Here is a 23,052-nt window from a genome sequence, read left to right as displayed (position 1 = left end):
CTCAGTACATCACCCGTGGCAACCAACTAAGGCGAGAGCAAGAAACCAAAACTCGTGAACTACCTAGTAGGTGACTATTGTTGGAAATTAATGAAACATCTGTCTGAAATTGTGGTTTTCTCTCACACAAACACTGCCTGACCTTTTAAGAGTTTCTAGCAATTTATTATTTCATAATAATTGGTGGGCTGCTCCTTCTTGTTTTCTTCCTGTCCAAAGTATACTCAAAACACACAAAAATAGTATTTGCTTTGTTTTTTTTTCATCCTCTGATGCCTTGTCTATCGAAGTACTTGTTTAAATATCTCTTAACAGTGATTGTATCTTACTCCACCACCTGATCTGGCATCAAGATCTTGGTATCATCTAATCTCTGCACATAAAAAGCATAACCTTTAGCTCCCCTCTAAAAATCCTTCACACCTTGACCCTACACCTCTTGTTTTTTGACAGCCCTATCCCAGGTAAAATTATTCTGGCTACCTATCCTATCTATGTTTTACAATTTTATATAGTTCTATCAAAGTTCAATGTACATTTATTATCAAAGTATGTATGTATACATTAGAATATTGAGATTTGTTTCCTTACAGACAGCCACAAAACGAAGGGACACCAAAAGAACCCATTAAAAAAGCTGGTCAAACACCTAATGCACAGAGAGAGAAAAAAAAGAGATAGTGCAATCAACAAAAGTAAGCAAATAGCATTCAGAACTGAAGTCTTATGAAAGGCACAAAGCCATCATTACTATCAGGTCACTTCAACCTCCTTTCCTCCAGGGATACCCCAGCTTATCTAATTTCTCTGCACAACTGAAGTCCTCCAATCCAGGCACTATCTTGAATCTCGTCTACACTCTCTTCAGTGCAAATACAACCTTACTATAATATAGCAACCAAAACTACACACAATACTCCAAGTGAATAGCCGGTTTTGTAAAGTTTCAATATAATTTACCAGCTATTATATTCTATGTCCTGGCCTCTGAATGCATTTCTTCACTATTACATATATCTTTGTTGCCACTCTTGGGGATCTATAGACTTGAAACCCAAGATCCCTCTGTTCGCCAACATTTCTTAGAGCCTTTCAATTTACTATGTATTCTCCTACCCATATTTGACTTCCCAAAATGCATCATGCCAGGATTAAGGTCAATCTAAGAGATTTAAACAGGTGCATTTTACAGTGTGAAGAGGTGAAAAGGGGAGGCAAGGTGATAGATGTAACTAAGTGAGGAGGGAGATGGGGGAAATGGGTGAAGATGAGAAAAGAGCACAGGAGGTATGGGCTGCCTGAAGTAGAAAACTTCAGTGTTCATACCAATCGGTTGTAGCCCACCCAGGCAAAAGTGTTTGCTCATCTTCACCCACCCACACCTTCCCATCTCCTGGCACTCTCTCCTGAAACCCTAGAAGATGCAATGCTTGTCCCTGTACTTCCTCCCTCTCCACCTTCTATGGACCCAAACAGCCAATGCAGGTCAGACAAAAAGTCACATGTACCTTCTCCAACCTCATCTTCTGAACTAGGTGCTCTCAAATGGCCTCCTCTACGTCAGCAAGACCAAACATGCACTGGGCAACCATTTTACACTCTATCCACATGACTGTCCTGACTTTCCTGTTGCATGACATTTCAGTTCCCCTTCCCATTCCTGACCAACCTGTTCTTCCTTGCCCTTCTCCCCTGGCAAGATGAGGTCAAGTGTAAACTGGAAAAATAGATTCTGCCTGGGTAGCCTATAATCTAATGAAATGAACATTGAAATTTTCCAACTTCACGTAAACCGCCCCCCGAACAACAGTTATTCCTCATTCCCTGACTTCCCCCAGCAGTTGTTTTTTTTTTGTTCCAGATTCCAGCGTCTGTAGTTTTTTGTATCTCCATGCATAGGCACTCACAACACAGAAATAAGCCATTCAACCAATAGTTTCTGCAGCTTCTCCTTGACAGAGTGCTCCAGTTAGTTTGTGTCAAGGGTTTTGCCTCATTGCCTTGTAATTTTTGTTTCACTGTGTATATTTCTATTTTGAAAGTTATTTTTGAATCTCCTTTCAGCATCGTTCTTGTGCATTGTAAATCAAAACAATTCACTAAATGAAAATGTTTTCATTCCCTTCCTTTAGTTCTTTTGTAAATAAATTATTGGAGAAGGTGCTTAGGGTTAGGATCAGCTTGCATCTGGAAAAACATAGACTCATGAGGGATAATCAGCATGACTTTGTGTGGGTAAGGTCGTGTCTTCAATGTTCAAAGTAAGTTTATGATCAAAGTATATATGTGTCATCATATACAAACCGGAGATTCAGTTTCTTGCGGGCTTCACAGTAGAACTAAGAAATACAGAAGAATCAATGAAAAACCACATATAAACAAAGGCTGATAAACAACCAATGTGGAAAGAAAGTCAATCTGTGCAAATGTAAATAAATAAATAATATTGAGAACATGAGTGGTAGAGTCTTTGAAAGTGAGTCCATAGGTCGTGGAGTCAGTCCAGTGTTGAGATGAGTGAGGTTATCCGTGCTGATTCAGGAGCCTGATGGTTGAAGGGTAATAACTGTACCTGAACCTGGTGGTGTGGGATCTAAGGCTCCTGTAAGAAGAGGGCATGGGCTGGATGGTCGAGGTCCTTGATGCTGGATACTGTTTCTTGTGGCACTGCTCATTGTTGTTGGGACAGATTTTGCTGTGATGAACTAAGCTGTATCCAGCACTTTTTGTGGGCCGTTAAAGTTTTGGGCATTGGTGTTTCCATACAGAGTGATCCAATTGGGCTTGTCTTGTCGTCCTGTTTCTTTTTGTTTAATTAAGTGTATTTCATTTCTGAATCTCATTTCACCAGCAGCTTATGCATTCTAGATCTAAGCAATTCATTGCATAAACACATTTTCCTTCCCATCCTCCTATTCCATTACCAATAAGTTATTGGAGGTTTTGCAGGGTAGGACTTATTTGTATCTGGAAAAACATAGACTTTTGAGGATAGTCAGTATTATTTTGTTTGGGTAAGGTCATGTCTTACCATAGACTGGGCTTTTCAAGAAAGTGGCAAAGATGAATGATGAGGGTGGGGTGGTCAATGTTGTATACATGGTCTTTGGTAAAGCATTTGACAAGGTAGCTCATTGACAAGCCTGATCCAGAAGAATAAGGCACAAGGGATCTATGGAGACTTGGTAGGTTGGATTCAAAATTGGCTTGGCTCCAGAAGACAGCAGTAGTGAAAGGGTGTTACTTTGACCAATGGTCAAAGAATCAGAGAATCAGAGTTATTGTTTCTGATATTAAGATATATACATGTGTGTGTGTGTGTGTGTGTGTGTGTGTATGACTTTAACAAAAATTTTGGTGGGTCAGGGGGGAGAAAGAGAGCTTAGTAACGTGGGGTCATGGCAACAACCATTCCTTCGATGTCAGCAAAACAAAAGAGCTGGTCATTGATTTCGGGGGGGGGGGGGGAGTGCACATGCTCCTGTCTTCGTCAATGGTGTTGAGGTTGAGAGTGTTGAGAGTTTCCAGTTACCAGAAGTAAACATTATCAGTAACTTCTCCTTGTGTAACCACGTAGACACCACACACGGCCAAGAAAGCTCACCAATGCCTCTGCTTCTTCAGGAGGCTAAAGAAATTTGGCATGTCCCCGTCGACTCCTACCAACTTTTATCAAAGCAGCTATCTGCATGCATAACAGCTTGGTATGGCAGCTGCTCTGTCCGTGATCACAAGCAACTGTAGGGAGTTGTGGGCATAACTCAGCACATTATGGGAACATTATGGAAGCCTCTCCTCCATGGATTCTAACTATACTTCTCGCTGCCTCGGCAAAGCAGCCAGCATAAAGGCCCCACCTATCCTGGACGTTCTCTCTTCTCCCCTCTCCCATTTGGCAGAAGGTACAAAAACCTAGCTGTATATACCACTAGGCCCAAAGACAGTTTTTACTCCGCTGTTGAATTGAATTGAATTGACTTTATTACTTACATCCTTCATATACACGAGGAGCAAAAATCTTTATGTTACGTCTCTGTCTAAATGTGCAATATACAATTTATAGTAATTTATAATAAATAGTATGTACAACAGGATAGTCAATATAACATAGAAATACAGTTGCATCAGCATGAATTAATCAGTCTGATGGCCTGGAGGAAGAAGCTGTCCCGGAGCCTGTTGGTCCTGGTTCTTATGATGCGGTATTGTTTCCCGGATGGTGGCAGCTGGAACAGTTTGTGATTGGGGTAACTCGGGTCCCCAATGATCCTTTGGGCCCTTTTTACACACCTGTCTTTGTAAATGTCCTGAATAGTGGGAAGTTCACATCTACAGATGCACTGGGCTGTCCACAACACTCTCGGTAGTGTCCTGCAATTGAGGGAAGTACAGTTCCCATACCAGGCAGTGATGCAGCCAGTCAGGATGCTCTTAGTTGTGTTCCTGTAGAAAGTTCTTAGGATTTGGGGGCCATACCAAACTTCTTCAACCGTCTGAGGTGAAAGAGGCGCTGTTGTGCTTATTTCACCACACAGCCGGTATGTACAGACTACGTGAGATCCTCGGTGATGTGGATGCCAAGAAACTTAAAGCCGTTCATCCTCTCAATCCCAGATCCATTGATGTCAATAAGGTTTAGCCTGTCTCCATTCCTCCTGTAGTCCACAACCAGCTCCTTTGTTTTTGTGACGTTGAGGGAAAGGTTGTTTTCTTGACACCACTGTCAGGGTGATGATTTCCTCTCTGCAGGCTACCTCGTTATTATTTGAGATTAGGCCAATCCGTGTAGTGTCATCAGCAAATTTAATTAGCAGATTGGAGCTGTGGGTGGCAACACAGTCATGGGTATACAGAGAGTAAAGGAGGGGGCTTAAGACACAGCCCTGAAGGGCACCTGTGCTGCGGGTCAGAGGGGCAGAGGTGAGGGAGCCCACTCTTACCACCTGCCAGCAATCTGAAAGGAAGTCCAGGATCCAGCTACACAAGGCAGGGTGAAGGCTGAGGTCTCTGAGCTTCTTGTTGAGCATTCTCACATAAGCATCCTTCTCTAGAGCTATGGCTATTGCTTCATCTCTCGATCAGTTATGTTGGTAGGGGGTCTAGTGGGGGTGGTATCATGCTGCAGATGTAGTCCTTGACCAGCCTCTCAAAGCATTTGCTTGTTATTGAGGTGAGTGCAATAGGACACTAGTCATTCAGACATGTTGCCTTGGTCTTTTTGGGTACAGGAACAATCTTGGATGTTTTGAAGCAGGAGGGTACTCTACACTGGGAGAGGGAATGAGGGAGAGAGATGTAACAATAACAAACCAATCTCAATTCCAATAGTAAGTTAGTAGATGACATAAAAACTGGAAGAGTTGTAGTGAAGTAGTTTGACAAAAGATCCAGCAGGATATAGATCAGTTCCCTTCCTCCCCTCCTCTGCCAGACCCCCACCCCTCACTCCCTGTCCCCATGGGACTCATCTGCTCACTCCCCTTTCCCTTATTTTCTCCTCTCCCTCCCTCTCCCCTCTCCCTTCCCCTTACTTCCCTCACCCTCAATCACCTCTTCCACTGCACCTTTCACTTCCTCCACCCATCTCCCTCTTCCCTCCTAACCCCTTCTCATTATCCCCCCCCAAGCCTTCCCTCCCATTCCCATTATCACTCTCCCCTCCCCTTCCCTCTCTATCCTCCACTCTATCTCATTCTCCCATTTCCCCTCTCAATCTCTCTCCCCAGTCCCTCTTTCCTCACCCTCTACCCCAACACACACATGTTTCTCTTCACACTCTCTGAACCCTTATTCTCTCCACATTCTCATGCCCCCTACTCCCCCTCCTCTCACTCTTTATTCTCAGAGCCCTTGATGCAGTTACCCTACCCCTCTCTCTCTCTCACTGAGCCTCCAACCCAACCCCCCTCCCCACCCAGTCTCTACAGACTGCACTTTTATCCTCCTCTATTGACCTGGTAATAGACCCATCCATAAGGGCAAGTAGATCTTCTTCTCCATGGTGGACAGAGGTTGAGGGGTGACCTGAGAGAATTATATTAAATTGTGAGAGGCGTTGATAGCATATCACCTTCCAGCTAGCTTTCTTCCCCACCCCACCTTTTCATTCTGGCATCTTCCCCCTTCCTTCTCAATCATGAAGACGGGTCTCAGCCTGAAACGTTGACTGTTTATTCATTTCCATAGATGCTACCTGACTCGCTGAGTTTCTCCAGCAGTTCGTGTCTGTTGGTAGGATAGATAGTCTTTTCCCAGAGTGGAGATGTCAAACACTAGAGGCCATAGCTTGACAGTGAGAGGAAATAAGTTAGAGTGAGTGGTGGATGCCCAGAACCTAGTGGTACAAGCAGATACGACAGTAATGTTTAACAGGCATTTAGACAGGCAGAAAAATAAAGAGAAACTTGGACCATGTGGAGATGGATGAGATTAATACAGATTAGCATTGTAATTGGCACAGACATACTATGCCACACTATGCTACGTTGCATGTTCTAATAATCACCAAGTTTTGTCTTCTGGTGATTGATGCTCCTAGCAAAGTCAAAGAAAAATTTATTATCAAAGTTACATATACTGTATGTTACCATATACTGCCTTGAAATTCATTTTCTTGGATTTACAGGAAAATGAAGAAAAACTGTACATAAACAAAGGTTGACAAATAATCAATGTGTAAAAGAAGATAAATTGTGCAAATAAAAACAATAACAACTGTCCAGCTCTTGGCTCCATCCCTCCCCCTCCTGTCTTCCATCATTTCAGATCTCCCCCTCCCCCTCCCACTTTCAAATCTCTTACTAGCTCTTCTTTCAGTTAGTCCTGATGAAGGATCTCGGCCCGAAACGTCGACTGTACCTCTTCCTAGAGATGCTGCCTGGCCTGCTGCGTTCACCAGCAACTTTTATGTGTGTTGCTTGAAATTCTAGCATCTGCAGATTTCCTCGTGTTTGCAGTAATAATACTGACCATATAAATTATAAAGAATCATTGAAAGTGAGTCTGTAGTTTGGTAGAATCAGTTCAGAGATGTGGCGATTGTGGTTATCCACACCAGTTAAAATAGCAACAGAAATTGTGGTGTATTTTGTTAACATCAGCTGAACTAGCAAACAAAAAATTATTTATCCAAAGGATAATACTTTCAGCTGTGATTTTCTGCAATTTACTGTATTTTATTTATTTTATAAAATATAATGGCACAGAATGATAGAAAACCACTTTTGCCAGTTATTTTACTTCTGTCAGCACTACATGAATTACCAAGGTGATATTATTCTTCTAGCAGCCAGCAAGTCATGCTGAACAGGACTGCAAAACTACAGGTGTTTAAAAACTGGGTTTAAACATATAAACTTCTGTTTTAGAGGTAAGAATAGTGTTAACACAGTTAGCTGATAAGGATACATGACACCTAAAGTATTAATTCTAGTATGTTATGTTTATTTTAATGAAACAGTCATTTTTTTCTGAGTGTAATAACTACGCTGATGTGCACATGCATGCACATGATACAATACTCATCATTCCCTTGTAATCTCCGTTACAAAGGATGTAATCATTAAGTTAGAACGAGTCAATTAGACCAACTGAAATTAGTTGCATCCCTGTTGTTTTCTCCTTGTGTTTAAGCCAGACATCTGCTGCAAATCAAAACTGATGTGAGTTAATTCGAAATTAATTTCAAATCAAATCACAAGAGTTTAAAATGATTCAAAGCTGGCAAGGTGTATGTACTTTAATTTCATATAGAGAGAATATGAGTTATTCTAGCTTTTTCAAGTAGAAAATTGCAGTGGATTTATGTCTCCAAATGTTCGATTGCTATGATACATCATCGTCGTCATTATATGCCATGTTGTATGACATAGGCAATAATGGTCTTTGACCATGATTGCTCTTGCCTAATTTTTCACAGAATTGGTTTTCCATTGACTTCTTCTGGGCAGTGTCTTTACAAGACGGGTGACCCCAGCCTACTCTTCAGAGATTGCCTGTTGTCAGTGGTTGCATAGCCAGGACTTATGATATGCACCAGCTGTTCATACGACCATCCACCACCTGCTCCCATGGCTTCATGTGACCCTGACTGGGGGGGCTAAGCAGGTGCTACACCTTGCCCAAGGGTGACCTGCAGGCTAACGGAGAGAAGGAGCACCTTACGCCTCCTTTGGTAAAGACAAATCTCCACCCTGTCACCCAGTAACTATAATTAGATTTTCTATATATGTAGTTAGATGGAATACAAGTGTAATACCCTTGAAAATTATCTCTTTTGTTGAAAATTATTTAAAATCCTGGTATGTAATGCAAACACTCAAGTTGATTATGATGTTCTCCTTTATTCCCTTAAAGGAGAATGCCTGTGTGTGACTTTGTTTAACGTGAGGAGGATGATGCACGGGCAGCCACTACACGACCCGGGAGCATGGAATGCAAGACAATTAGGGGCCCTTCACTGCTGCAACTTTCCTCCGCCTTCACTGCTGTTATGGTGTGCTCCAATTTTGAGGTCTTGGTTGAATCTCTCTTTGACTGGAACCTTCCCACCATGAGTGACCCTGCTGGGAGCTACGGTCCAGACGGCATTGCACTTGAGACCCCAGGAACTCTCAAGCCTCTCCACCACAACAAGGTGACCATCCTCGGGGATGAAGGTATGTAGTGAATTTCAGACCAGATAAACTTTGTACTCCGTCTGTGCTTTGACCCACAATGTTATGCCAAACTAATTAAACGAGTAATCAAATGGCTAACTAAACTAATCCCTTCTGTGTACACAAAGTCCATATCCATCCATTCTCTGCACATTTATGTGCCTATCCAAGAGACTTTTGAACTTGTCTATTGTATTTGCCTCCACGATCAGCCCTGGCAGGACATTCTATGTGCCCACCACTCTCTGTGTTAAAAATCTTGCCCACTCATCTCCTTTGAACTTACCCCCCTCTCTCCTTAAATGTATGCCCTCTCATATTAGATATTTCACCTGTGGGGATAAGATATTGCCTGTCCATCTGTGCCTCTCACAATCGGATCTCCCTCAGCTTCCTCCGCTCCAGAGAAAACAACGTAATTTTTTCCAACCTCTCTAATCCAATATGCCATCTAATCCAGGCAACATCCTATTAAATCTCTTCTACACCCTCTCCAAAACATCCACGTCCTTCCTACAATGGGGCAACTACAACTGAATGCAGTATTACAAATGCAGCTCTCTCCAGAGATAAGGAAACCTGAGGGCTCCAGTCAGCGGCCAGGAGGATGGGAGAATGCAGGGGTAGTGGGTGAGTGGGGGGTGAGCAACTGGGTTGGCTGGTGACTTCACACAACTACCTACCACTTGCGTGCTTGTTCAGGATCACACCTCAGTGTCCTGCCAGTAGCTGGGATATGGTCGGTCCTCGCTCTCCAGCTCCTTGTCACTTGGGTTCTGCATCCCATGCCATGTACTCACTTTCGTGTCTCCTGTCACAAAAGGCCACTTTTGTGAGACTGTTCCTTTTCACCCATCCTACAGATCCTCTGTGTGAACCTCGGGTACATGTGCTGTGATGTGACCCACAGTTAAAATGGTTCAATGGCTCAATTTTGTATCAGAGAACGTATACAGTATACAACCTGAAATTCTTACTCTTCGCAGACATCCATAAAACAGAAGACCCCAAAGAATGAATAACGGAAACATCAGAACCCCAAAGCCCCACTCCCCATCCCACGTAGAAGCAACAGCGAAAGCATCAACCGTCCCCACACTTGACCAGCAATAGCACCAATTCCCCTGCTAATACCACCCCCCCACCCACCATACAAGCAATGGCAAAAGCCCCCAAGGAGACCTTGGCCTAGAGTCCATCAAAAACTACAGTCCATAGCCCAGCACTTTGGTATTTCAGATAGGCTCTTTCTCACCAGTGAGGGGGAGAGGGGCCACTCCTGCAACAACGAGGGCAGAGACCAGCAACTCACTGTTCCGATGTTACAGTCTTCTGCCTGTTTCTCTCAGACCCTGCTCCCTGACCCGAGAACTGGCAGGCTCTCACTAACCATCAGAGGAGAGAGAATACAGGGTACAGGGGCCTTCTTCCGACAGCAGCGCACACCGCCCGCTGTCTCAATGTTTCAGTCTCCCACGACGCTTCTGTCAGTGGAATCGGTGAGGGAATCGGGTCATCCACTGGGTCACACCGTGAAGGAACACGTCTTCCAGGCCGCTCCAGGAAACATCGAAACGTCAGGCCACAAGGCCAGTGCAAAAACCCATTGCTCGCAGATAACCATAGTTTGAGCTGCATCTGTAGATCATGGACTCAATAGGACCCCAGCCACCTTGAAAAGAAAGGAAAGATGCGAGAAAGAAGAATAAGCTGTTTCGTGGATGAACTGGAAGAAGTCGCCCAGGTCCACAAAAACCTCTGGTGCCATCTTTTCAAGTGCTGCATTTCTCATCTCAGTTATGTCATCTGAGTAGCCATTCTGCAGACTTGGTGAAGAACGAACGGAACTGAGCAGTGACTGACCTCTAAGCTAAGCAAGGTCTTTGGCCCAGGAAGGATGCAGTGAGCACACTGTGTAACCAGGGTCACAAGATAGCTATTATTTTGGCAGCGTTGAGTGAATTTCCTTTTGCATTCTTGATACAATAATTTAGAGGGCTTTCTGCCACTTGTAATAACATGTTTAAGCATTAAAGATAGAGCGTACACATGGTGGATAAATTTAGCATTCAATTTTAAAAGCCAAGCAAATTAAACTGATATTAATCAGAATTCACAAATTTACCAGAGTATGTCCATTTAAGGTGAGCGAAGTAAAGTTTAGGTTTAGGGAAGATGCCAGAAGCGTTTTTTTCACTCAGAGTGCCTGGAATACACTACTACAGGTAGCAATGGAGGTCGATACAATAGGGACTTTTCAGAGATTGTTGGATAGGCAGATGGACATAAGAACATTGCAGGGTTGTGGGCTGTGTAGGAAGGGAGGGTTAGATTGATTGATCGTGGAGTATGCTTACAGAGGTCAGCACAACGTTGAGGGCTGAAGAGCCCATACTGTGCTTTACTGTTCTATGTTTTAAAAACTGAAAAGGAAGGTTCTTTTTCTACCTACTTGGAACTATCTTTGGATACCAAAACTCCTGTTTTACCCACTTAATTTTGCTGCTTGGATTCAGTCTGGGTCTTATCATTCCCGAAGTCATTTTTTTAAAAAAGCCAATGCCTTTATTTTATAATGCTTGATTTGTAGATTGTGACTTACAATAGAATATTTCGAAATACATGTTTAATTGTTCAAGATCCACTCAGGAGCAAAACTGTTTTGGATTTTGAACAATGAAAAAGTAGAGTTTGAGAAAATTGTTTTTTTTTTCGCTTTTACCAAATATGCTTCCCTTCAATCACTTCCAACGTGACGACAACACCACTGGGAACAAAATCGGTATACCAGCATAAACAAAGTAGCAAAGCAAGTCTGGAAGAGAGGACTGTAGTTATAAGGAGAGACTGGATGGGCTGGGTTTACTCTCACTGCTACCCAGGGGGCCCAGGGTAGACCATTAAAGAGACCTATAAAACTATGAGGGATATCAACAAGATATCCCTTATATCAGATTAGAGGGGGATTAGTGTAAATATGAGTTTGATAGTCATATGGACTTGGTCTGAAGAACTTCTTTTCATTCTATATTGAATTAACACCCATAAATTCTGAATTTATCAGCATTTGGAAAGGCTGATGAACAGATTTCACAAGGCTGTAAAGAGCTTTGGAGAATGAATTCAGATTTCATGACATCACAGTTACTGCCTTCTGTTAATTTGTTATTCTTAGACCATAAGACAAAGAAGGAATAGAATTGGACCATTCAGCCCATCGAGTCTGCTCCACCATTCCGTCATGGTTGACTTATTATCCCTCTCGACCCCCTTCTCCAGCTTTCTCCCCATAACTCTTGACATCTTCACTAATTAAGAAGCTATCATCCACCACTTTAAATATACCCAACTACTTGGCCCCCACAGCCATTGGTGGCAATGAATTCCACAGATTTACCACCCTCTGGCTGAAGAATCCATGTGTTCTTTTACACACTGGGGTCCAGAGAAGGAAAGAGAAAGTTAAATCCCAATGAACTAGTGACAGCATTCAAGATTCAAGTTTATTTGGCACGTGCATATCGAAACATGCAGTGAAATGCATCGTTTGCATTTAAGAACATTCTGTGATTCAACCTTTAGACTCATTCCCTTGAGTCAGGGTGAAGTGCTTCCTGTTTTTGTTTACATGAATAACCCCCTTCCCATTGCCTATGGCTCACAGCCGGTTTTCAAAAGTTATTTAAGAATGCCATGCTGCCTCTCAGCATCCTGGGCTATACAGCTTAGTCATTTTTTTGTTTGAAAGCCACTAAACTGCCTTTACAATATGACATCTTATGTTGATTTTTTTCTAATTACATGCATCCTTGCTGAAGTTCTGGCTACGGCCTCGTCATCGTGGCTATCCCTCAAGGTCGAGGATGATGGTCTTCGTTCTGTTGATCTACTTATGGGCTCTCAAGTCGCTTATGAGTCCAATCTTGGCTTTGAAAGTTCTTCCGCATTCAGGACAGGTAGTTCCAGATGGCAGATCGGGCTTTTGTTGTTGCTGCCTCTCTTTCCATTTTCTTCTCTTTTCTTCTAATTCTGCACATCGGTTGTCTTCGAAAGTTGCTGTTCCTTCTTGGATGATGGCTTGCCAGAGTTTCCTGTCCTTGCCATTGGTTTCCCAATTGTCGATGTTGATGTTACATTTCTTCATGTTGGCTTTTAAGACATCTTTGAATCTCTTCTGTTGTCTGCCTCTTTTACGTTTGCCACCTTTAAGCTGGGAGTAGAAGATTTGTTTCGGCAGATGTTTGTCTTTCATCTGAACAACATGACCGCTCCATCTTAGTTGGTTCCTGATGACGTAGGCTTCAATGCTTGTTGTTTTTGCTTCATTTAGCACACTGACGTTGGTTCTTCTAACTTCCCAGCTGATATTTAAGATGTTTCGAAGACAGCGTTGATGGAACTTTTCAAGTGCCTTCAGATGTCGTCGGTATGTTGTCCAGGTTTCTGATGCATACAGGAGCGTTGGGATTACCACTGCTTTGTACACTAAGTAAATGCTATATTGTCAATACTGCAGTTTTTAGGATATTTAAACTGAAGTCCTGTTTAATTCATAGAAGCTGATTTAAACCAGGCGTTCCCAATGTTGTTATGTCATGGAGCCCTGCCATTAACTGAGAGGTCTGTGGACCCCGGGTTGGAGACCCTGATTTAGAAGATCCCTTGATGCTACTTTAAAGACATGAAAAAATTGACCCCGTGTTTTGGCTGTTATTTGTTCTCAATCAACATCTCTGAGAAAAGTGAGACTGCAGATGCTGGAAACCTACAGCAACATACAAGATGCTGGACGAAGTCAGCAGATCAGGCAGCATCTATGCAGCTGATATTAATTAATTAATTTAGCGAGACAGTGCGTGGAACAGGCCCTTCCGGCCCAACAACCCACCCATTTAACATTAGCGTAGTCACTGGACAATTTACAATCTCAATTAACCTGCTGACAAGTATGTCTGCGGACTGTGCGAGGAAACTGAAGCACACACAGGAACCCCACGCGCACGCAGTACAGGAAGAATGTACAAACTTTCTTGTAGAGGAGATCGGAATTGAACTCTGAACTCTGATGCCCTGAGCTATAACAGCATAATCACACGAACATTGAATTCTCCAACTTCCGGTAATTCCCTCCCCCTCCCTTCCCCCATCCCAGTTTCACTCTGCCCCTTCCCCCAGCTGCCTATCACCTCCCTCATGGTTCCGCCTCCTTCTACTACCCATTGTGCTTTCCCCTATTCCTTCTTCACCTTTCCTGCCTATCCCCTCCCTGCTTCCCCTCCCCCACCCCTTTATCTTTCCCCTTACTGGTTTTTCACCTGGCACCTACCAGCCTTCTCCTTCCCACCCTCCCCCACCTTCTTTATAGGGTCCCTGCCTCCTCCCTCTTCAGTGTTGATGAAGGGTCTCGGCCCGAAATGTTGACTGTTTGTTTCCACAGATGCTGTCCGACCTGCTGAGTTCCTCCAGCGTGTTGTGAGTGTTGCTTTGACCCCAGCATCTGCAGAGTATTTTGTGTTTACGAACAGCATTATCCTAACTGCTACACCACCATGGAGCCAAAGAGCCTTTATCAGGACTGGGAAGAGGAGAGCTAGCTAGTGTAAAAGGAGGATGGGGCGAAGGGGTGGAGCAAGAGCTGGCAGCTGATAGGTGGATCCCTTCACAAACAAGAGAAAACCTGCAGGTGCTGGGAATCCAAGCAACACGCATAAAATGCTGGAGGATCTCAGCAGGCCAGGCAGCATCTATGGAAAAGAGTAAACAGTCATCATTTCAGACCGAGACCCTTCATCAGGACTGGAGAAAAAAAAAGAAGAGAAGTCAGTGTAAGAAGGTGGGGGGAAGGGAGGAAGAAATACAAGGTGGTAGGTGACAGGTGAAATCAGGAAAGGGGGAATGGGGTGAAGTAAACATTGCAGTTCTTTTAGAAATGAGGCCCTGCATGATGCATACTGAAAAATCTGTACAGCATTCAGCCATGGACTGATAACTGCAAATAACATTCACAGCACAAAATCGGCTGTGACCACACAATAGCAATGCCGTCACCGAGCAAGAGCGTGTTTGCCATCTGCAGGTTCATTTCCAAGTCGTGCACCAGCCTGACTTAGACGTGTGTTGCCAATCATTATCACAAAGTGAAAGTATTGGAACTCCTTGTCAAACAATACTGTGATAGCACAGTTACCAGGACACCAGCAGCTCAGGAAGGATTCTCAGCACCTCCTCAAGAATAGTTAGAGGTGCTAGCCTTGCCAGGAATGCCCAAGTCCCAAATTACAAACTTCTAAAAATATGTAATTTTAATAAGAAATAGGGTAATAAAGATGGCCTTGATGGAGAATAAATTTGGTGATAGTGGATAAATTATTTGTCTACTTTCCCAACATTATTATTAAAGAAATGAAATGTTCATTGTTTTATTTTTGTTACGTTTTGCGTTCATCATTATACGGGGATGTTCTTACTGGAGAATAAAGAATATTACCGGCAATTTGGGTCTTACTGGGCATGGACACTTCATGAACAGAGACAGAGCAAAGCTACATCTATTTTGCTCCAGCTACTGAGAAGATGTTGCTCTCCTCCATCCTTCCTTTAGTGTAAAATTGAGAGAACAACTTCTGGACATAATCTCAAATAACTTCTCTTTCGTTCAAGCATTTCAAGATGCTGAAACAACAATGAACAATTCTTCTGCAGCTGAGTGTGTCGGTATTTCTGAGCCTCCACCCGGGACTTGCATGACTGACACGACGAAGGAAGCCCTGAACACCGCCAGAGATGTAGGACCTTCATTACAGTCCTAAACGCTAGTGGCGCACCAGGCAGTAAATCAAGCATTGTAAAGCAAAAACAGCAGATGCTGGAAATCTGAAAAAAATTCCTGACAAATCACAGTTTATGAAAACTCACAGACCTGAAGTAGCATAACTGTACCTTATGTTTAGTTTTTACATTGCACATCTGATTACATATTAACATGAAGCCCTTACATTAGCCTTCCTAGTAGTCTTTAAAGTGGTTTCTCCCCAACAATTCTGATAGCCTAGGAATACTGCCACCACTACCGCGATCACAAAGGGCGCTTCTGTTGATATCCATATGGTACTATTCAGGTTATAGTTCAGGTCTATGAATGTAAAAGCTTGATCTTATTAGGAATACAGTGAGAAGGCAGAAGATTGGGGCAAAGATGAAAAATGGATCAGCCATGATGAAACGGTGAAACAGACTCAATAGGCCAAATGGCCTAATTCTGCTCCTATATCTTATGTTTTATGGTTAAAGAGCTGGGAAGTTGATTGGTGAAAGAGATAAAGGGCTGGAGAAAGTGGAATCTGATACGAGAGGACAGAAGAAAGAAAAGAGGGGAGTACAAAATGGGGATTGTTGATAATAATTTATGCTGGAAATGTAAAAATGAGGTGGGCACATATTTTCACATGATTTGGGAGTGTTCCATGGTTCGTCCATTTTGGTGTAAAGTTTTTGATTTGTTGGGGAATTGTTCGGGTTCCACACTGCCCTTGTGCCCACGGCTTTGTCTCCTGGGTGATAGGACAATGATACCTAATGGAAACAACGACAAGTTCACTGTTTTAAGGGTGGATCTCATCACAGTTGGAAGAATTATATTGCAAAACTGGAAAAAACCCAGATGTCCCACTATGAAGGAATGGACTGAGGAAATGATTAAGATTTCATCATATGAACACATGTTGGGAAGAATTAACAGTGAGGGAAAAGTGTAAGACGCGTGGGATCAATTTTGGTTGTATGTTAATTTAAATTTAAATTAGAACTTCTTTCTGTTTCTAAGTTTTACTTGTTTTCCTGTCATGGGATGGCTGTGTAAATATGCTGTACTCTATCTGCTCTGAGAGATGCTGTGCTGCTTTGTAAAATGAGAATAAATAATAATAAAAATTTGAATTACCAACAAAAAGAAAAGAGGGGAAGAGCATCAGAGGGAGGTGATGGGCAGGAAGGGGATAAGGTGGGAGAGGGAAATAGGAATACGGAATGGTGAAGGAGAGAGATGGGGGTTCATTACTGGAAGTCTGAGAAATTGAAATTCGTGCCATCAGGTTGAAGGCTACCCTTCCACTTTTTTTCTTTCCAGCCCCGATGAAGGGTCTCGACCTGAAATGTTGACTGTCTGTTTCCCTCCATAAATGCAGCATAGCCCACAGAGTTCTCCTTCAGCTCCTCTGTATGTCATTGCAGAGAGTTCACAATCAGGTATAATATCACCCCATATGTGGTGATTTTTTTTTTGTTTTACAGCATCTGTACGTTGCAATATGTAATTAAAAAATATTATATGTATAAACTAAGTAGTGGAAAAAGAGAAAACAAAAGAGTGAGGTAGTGTTCATAGGTTCATTGTCCACTCTGACGATGGAGGGGAAGCAGCTGTTCCTGAAACATTGGGTGCGTGCCTTTAGATTCCTGTACTTCCTTCCTGATGGTAGCAATGAGAAGAGGGCAAGTCCTGGATGATGGGGATGCTTAACGGTGGATGATGCCTTTTTGAAGCAGTGCTCCTTGAACGTGTCCTTCAAAAGATGGTTTCTTCATCACTTTTGCTTAAATATAAGAGCAAAGAGTGAGACCCAACAAGAGAAGCAACCACCTACACAGAGACTACAAGATGTAATTTCCACAGTTTACTAATATTGGCTAATGGGTTGATCAGAAATTCTATTGGTGTTACTTCCATTTCAGGGCAGGTGTTCAGCGTTTGTTGTGTCTCAACAGAGTAGAAGTAGGGGTATTGTAATCAAACTCTCTGAGGGCAAGAAATGCTGGAACCTTCTGAAGATCCAAATGGTGATCTTATTGAAAAATCTTGTGGTTATGGAATCTATTACAGTCTGTCCCTGTGTGTTCTGGCTTGAGAGTCACTGTAGAAGCAGCGGTTCTAAATAAGACACAAGAATTTCTGCAGATGCTGGAAATCCAGGGTAACGCACACAAAATTCTGGAGGAACTCTGCAGCTCAGGCAGCATCAATGGAAAGGAATAAAGAGTCAAAATCTTAGGTTGAGAACCTTCATCAGGACTAAGTAAAACCAAAGAGGACAATGCTACAAGGATGAAGAATCAGTTTTATATGCTATATGCACATTTACTGTATATGAATTAAGAATTTGCTGTGGTGTATTGGTCAGGATGTGACATGCAACAAAAAGTAACAACATTCACCATTATAAAGAAGGAAGAATTAGATATAAAAATAAAGTTAGAGGTTAAAGTACAGGTATGGAATAAAATGCGCATAAATACATAAATACAAGCATGTATTTACAATGTAGTCAGCATTATAAAAGATGGTTTAAAGTGTTTGCTGTGCAGTGGTAGGTTAGTAGATGGAGTGGATGGGTGGAGGTTAATCAGATTAAATGCGGGGGGGGGGAGCTTTTAAGATGGTGTGAAGTTTTCATTTTAATAGCCCTCTATTTTTTCCTAAAGGTTGCTTTTGGAAGAGGCATTTTGCTGGAGGCGTAGTGCCTGCAATGATTGTCCTTGCCTGCTTCTTTGTCCTTCACACCTAAAGGTCCTGCAGTGACGTAGACTGCAGCCAATGACCTTTTCTGCTGTCCTGAGGATGCTCACAATATACAATAATTACAATTTACAAGCAGAAGTCAGATACTTGAAAACCATGAGAGCATTGGTTTGCATGGAGTACAGTCAAAAGAATTCCAAAGGTATGTTCTAGCGCTCCATGCCGAATCATTTTGACAAGCAGTGTACTTGTCAGGAATGTCTGAATATACTCCAAGTAACCCAGATTGACTTGACAATGGACAAACTTCCAGTGTTGTTTGTATGCAGGGCACATCTTTATGAAAATGGAGCCTATTGCCTCTATTCGTTGACCTTAAAAAAGAGAGGAGAGTATCCTGCCTATAACCTCCTCCTGCTGCCCATTTTCCTTCCCTTTCTCCCATAGTCCACTCTCCCCTCTATCAGATTCCTTCTTCTTCACACCTTTACCTCTTCCATCTATCACCTCCCAGCTTCATTCTACCCCCTCCCCCCCGGCCCGGCTTCACCTATCACATTCTAGCTTGTACTCCTTCCCCTCCTCCCACTTTCTTATTCTGGCTTCTTCCACCTTCCTATCCAATCCAATCCAATCTTGAAGAAGGGGCTTAGCCAGAAACATCAGCTGTTTAAGTGTATGTAGAAGCTGCCTGACCTGCTGAGTTCTTCCAGCACTTAGTGTGTGTTACTCTGGATTTCCAGCATCTCTTGTGTGTAGGAGTGTATCCAAACTTGTCTTCCAATATTTCTGATATATACTCAGAGGCGTCTTTATTAGGTACGTCCTGCTAAAGGCCACTGAGTGTATGTTCCTGCTCTTCTGCTGCTTAGCCCATCCACTTCGAGGTTCACACATAAAAGTTGCTGGTGAACGCAGCAGGCCAGGCAGCATCTCTAGGAAGAGGTACAGTGGACATTTCGGGCCGAGACCCTTCGTCAGGACTAACTGAAAGAAGAGCTAGTAAGAGATTTGAAAGTGGGAGAGGGAGGGGGAGATCCGAAATGATGGGAGAAGACAGGAGGGGGAGGGATGGAGCCAAGAGCTGGACAGATGATTGGCAAAAGGGATATGAGAGGATTTCAGTTAGTCCTGATGAAGGGTCTCGGCCTGAAACGTTGACTGTACCTCTTCCTAGAGATGCTGCCTGGCCTGCTGCGTTCACCAGCAACTTTTATGTGTGTTGCTTGAAATTCCAGCATCTGCAGATTTCCTCGTGTTTGCCACTTCAAGGTTCGATGTGTTGTGCATTCAGAGATGCTCTTCGACACACCACTGTTGTAACGCATGGTTACTTGAGGTACTGATGCCTTCCAGTCAGCTTGAACCACTCTATTTTCCTCTGACCTCCCTCATTCACAAAGCATTTTCACTCACAGAACCACACAGAACTTTTGTTTTTGACACCATTTTCTGTAAGATCTAGAAACTGTGAACATTATTGTTTGTGAAAACCCCAGGAGATCAGCAGTTTTTTGAGTTACTCAAATCACCCGCCAGGCACCAACAATCATTCCACGGTCAAAGTCATTTAGATCATATTTCTCCCCTTCTCTGATGTTTGGTCTGAACAACAACTGAACCTCTTGACCATGTCTGCATGCATTGCTGCCACATGATTGGCTGATTTGATATTTGCGTTAATGAGCAGGTGAACCGAATAAAGTGGCCACTGAACGTATGCTGTTCGTATTTAATCACTGTTGGCTCTGTCTTGCTAGTGTGTCCTCAGCTGTTCGTATTTAATCACTGTTGGCTCTGTCTTGCTAGTGTGTCCTCTTCTGTGACCACAAACAAAGTCGGAATGCTACCGAAGAATTACAAACAAGACTGTGAGCTATTGATTACAAAGTAAATAATCACCATACGGACCTTCACATGTGACAGAAGATCACCAAAAACATGCACAGTCATTGTACGGTAGCAGATTTGACGATGACTGTTTGTCAAACCTTCTTATGCTGGCTTCTTCCCCCTTCCTTTCCAGTCTTGATGAAGGGTCTCAGCCCAAGACATAGAATGTTTATTTCTCTCCATAAATGCTGTCTGTCTTGCTAAGTTCCTCCAGCATTTTGTGTGCAGTACTCAAAATTTCCAGCATTAGCAGAAGCTCTTATGTCAGTAGTAAATATAGGCAGGCACATCTCCTAAAACCAGATGATGGAAATTACGATCGCATTTGAAGTAAAAAAGTGAATAAGCAACATTGATTGTTTCATTGAATCTAAATGATACTCAAAGATTCAGATTCAGATTCTGATTTATTTATTATATCTACATCGAAATGAATCATAGACTTATAGAGCACTACAGCAGAGAAACCGGTCCTTTGGCCCATCTAGTTCATGTCAAACTATTATTCTGCCTATTCCCTGGATCATAGCCCTCTGTACCCCTCCTAAACTTATCCAATCTTCTCTTAAATGCTGAAATCATTTTGTGTAGTTTGCATTAACAATCAACCCACCTAAGGATGTACTGGGGGCAGTCTGGAGGTGGCGTCACACATTCCGGCACCAATACAGCATGTTCAACACAACACAGCACAACGCACAACACCGAACAACAAAAGCAGCAACAACAAACACAACAGAATAAAGCAAGCCCGTTTCCCACCTCCCCAGCCCCCTGTCCTGGCCTCCAAACCCAGGACAGACCACCTTAGGGCTTCCAGTCCTTGGCCCTGGACTCTCAAACTCTTATGTTGCTCTTACCTAAGCCTAATTTTAAATGCTAAAGGCTCCTAAAAACTTAATGTCTTTGAACTAGTTTTCAATGTAAAAGGAAAACAAATTAGCCTTTAATGAGCAACACAGAGAAAATACTGGAGGAACTCAGCAGATCAGGCAGCATCTATGGAGAGAAACAAACAGTCATAGAAACGTAGAAAACCTACAGCACAGTACAGAAAGCTGTGCCGAACATGTCCCTACCTTAGACCCATAGCCCTCTATTTTTCTAAGCTCCATGTAGCCATCCAGGAGTCTCTTAAAAGACCCTATCGTTTCCGCCTCCACCACTGCTGCTGGCAGCCCATTCCACGCACTCACCACTCTCTGCATAAAAAACTTACCCCTAACATCTCCTCTGTACCTACTTCCAAGCACCTTAAAACTATGCCCTTTTGTGCTAGCCACTTCAGCCCTGGGGAAAAGCCTCTGATTGTCCACACAATCAATGCCTGTCATCATCTTATACACCTCTATCAGGTCACCACTCATCCTCCGTTGCTCCAAGGAGAAAAGGCCGAGTTCACTCAACCTATTCTCATAAGGCATGCTCCCCAATCCAGGCAACATCCTTGTAAATCTCCTTTGCACCCCTTCTATGGTTTCCACATCCTTCCTGTGGTGAGGTGACCAGAATTGAGTACAGTACTCCAAGTGGGGTCTGACCAGGGTCCTATATAGCTGGAACATTACTTCTCGGCTCCTAAACTCAATCCCACAATTGATGAAGGCCAATGCACCGTATGCTTTCTTAACCACAGAGTCAACCTGTTTGGGCCAACATTTTGGGCCAAGACATTCCATCAGGACTTCCTGTTTCCACAGATTCTCCACTCTCTGGGAAAAAGTTTCTCCTCATCTCCATCCTAAATCTTCTCCCTTGAAACTTGAGGTAATGTCCCCTAGTTCTAGCCTCACCTACCAATGGAAACAACTTTCCTACTTCTACCTTATCTATCCCTTTCAAAATTTTGTCTGTTTCTATAAGATCCCATCTCATTCTTCTGAACTCCAGAGAGTATAGTCCCAGGTGACTCAATCTCTCCTCATATGTTAACTCCTTCATCCCTGGAATCAACCTGGTGAACCTCCTCTGCACTGCCTCCAAAGCCAGTATATCCTTCCTCAAGTATGGAGACCAGAACTGCACACAGTACTCCAGGTGCAGCCTCACCAGTACCCTGCGAGTTTGTAAGTCTAGTGGGAGCGAATGATGTTGCGAGGAGGGAAGGTTGTAGGATAAGTAGCAGAGAAGGAGTGCTGGGGCAGGGGTGGGGAATGGTCGGATGCAGATACACTCAACTCTGAGACACCAGACAAGACCATTTGGTTCCAAATAATTAATTTATTGATCATTACAGGATGTCTCTCTGGTGGTTCCCATTCTCTGCCCTCTCCCTTCTCCATTTCTCAAACATGAGACCTATATCAGAATCAAGTTTATCATCACTCATGTATGTCATGAAATTTGTTTTTTTTGCAGCAGTACAGTACAATACATAAAATTACTACAGTATTGTGCAAAGGTCTTAATCACCCTAGATATATACTGTATATTTGTACAGGACTGTATTTTCTAATTTAAACCACAATAAATAAGCCTCAAACAAATTATTTTCAACTGGTGGTGGGCTATTCAATAACAGCTAATTGTGTGACGTTTAGCTTTCTGTATAAAGGGTAATGTAATTAATATTGTTGCCATCTTGCATATGAAATAGCAGTCTGCAGCCAATTCAGATTTTTTCAAACCCCTTAATGAACAATAACTAATTTGCAGGGTGCTTGATCACATTCACCTGCTGAAAGCCAACTTTTGTTTTACCTACAACAAGGGAAAGAAAAGGGTTCTGCTGGGAATGTTACTTTGAACATTCTGCTGAACTGCAGTCATTAATGAGGTTAATTTTATCCAGTGTCAGAATGAGGTGGCCCTATTTTGTGTGACAAATCTACTTTGCCTGATGAGGCTGCAACCCTGTTGAAGATCCCCTCATCATCTCCTGTTCTTTTTTAGTTCCCTGTTCATTTTTTTTTCCTAAATGCTGGAGTTCACTTGCTAAACTGCCTTTCTTCCTCTTCTTTGGGAACGTCCTTAGAACGTTAGTAAGCT

At 42.9% G+C, this 23,052-nt stretch overlaps 1 long non-coding RNA gene across 1 annotated transcript; it reads left to right on the top strand.

The window, feature by feature from the left end:
* Positions 1 to 18: 18 nt before the first annotated feature.
* Positions 19 to 8,651, top strand: LOC140204597 (uncharacterized). Its single transcript, XR_011887680.1, has 3 exons — positions 19 to 66; positions 7,286 to 7,369; positions 8,356 to 8,651. It is a non-coding gene; the product is annotated as an uncharacterized lncRNA (long non-coding RNA).
* The last annotated feature ends 14,401 nt before the right edge of the window (positions 8,652 to 23,052 follow it).

The sequence above is a fragment of the Mobula birostris genome, chromosome 10 (assembly GCF_030028105.1).
Source record: "Mobula birostris isolate sMobBir1 chromosome 10, sMobBir1.hap1, whole genome shotgun sequence".
Lineage (NCBI taxonomy): Eukaryota > Metazoa > Chordata > Chondrichthyes > Myliobatiformes > Myliobatidae > Mobula > Mobula birostris.
The sequence above is the reverse complement of the archived record's forward strand: the minus strand, read 5'-3'. Positions and strand labels throughout refer to the sequence as shown.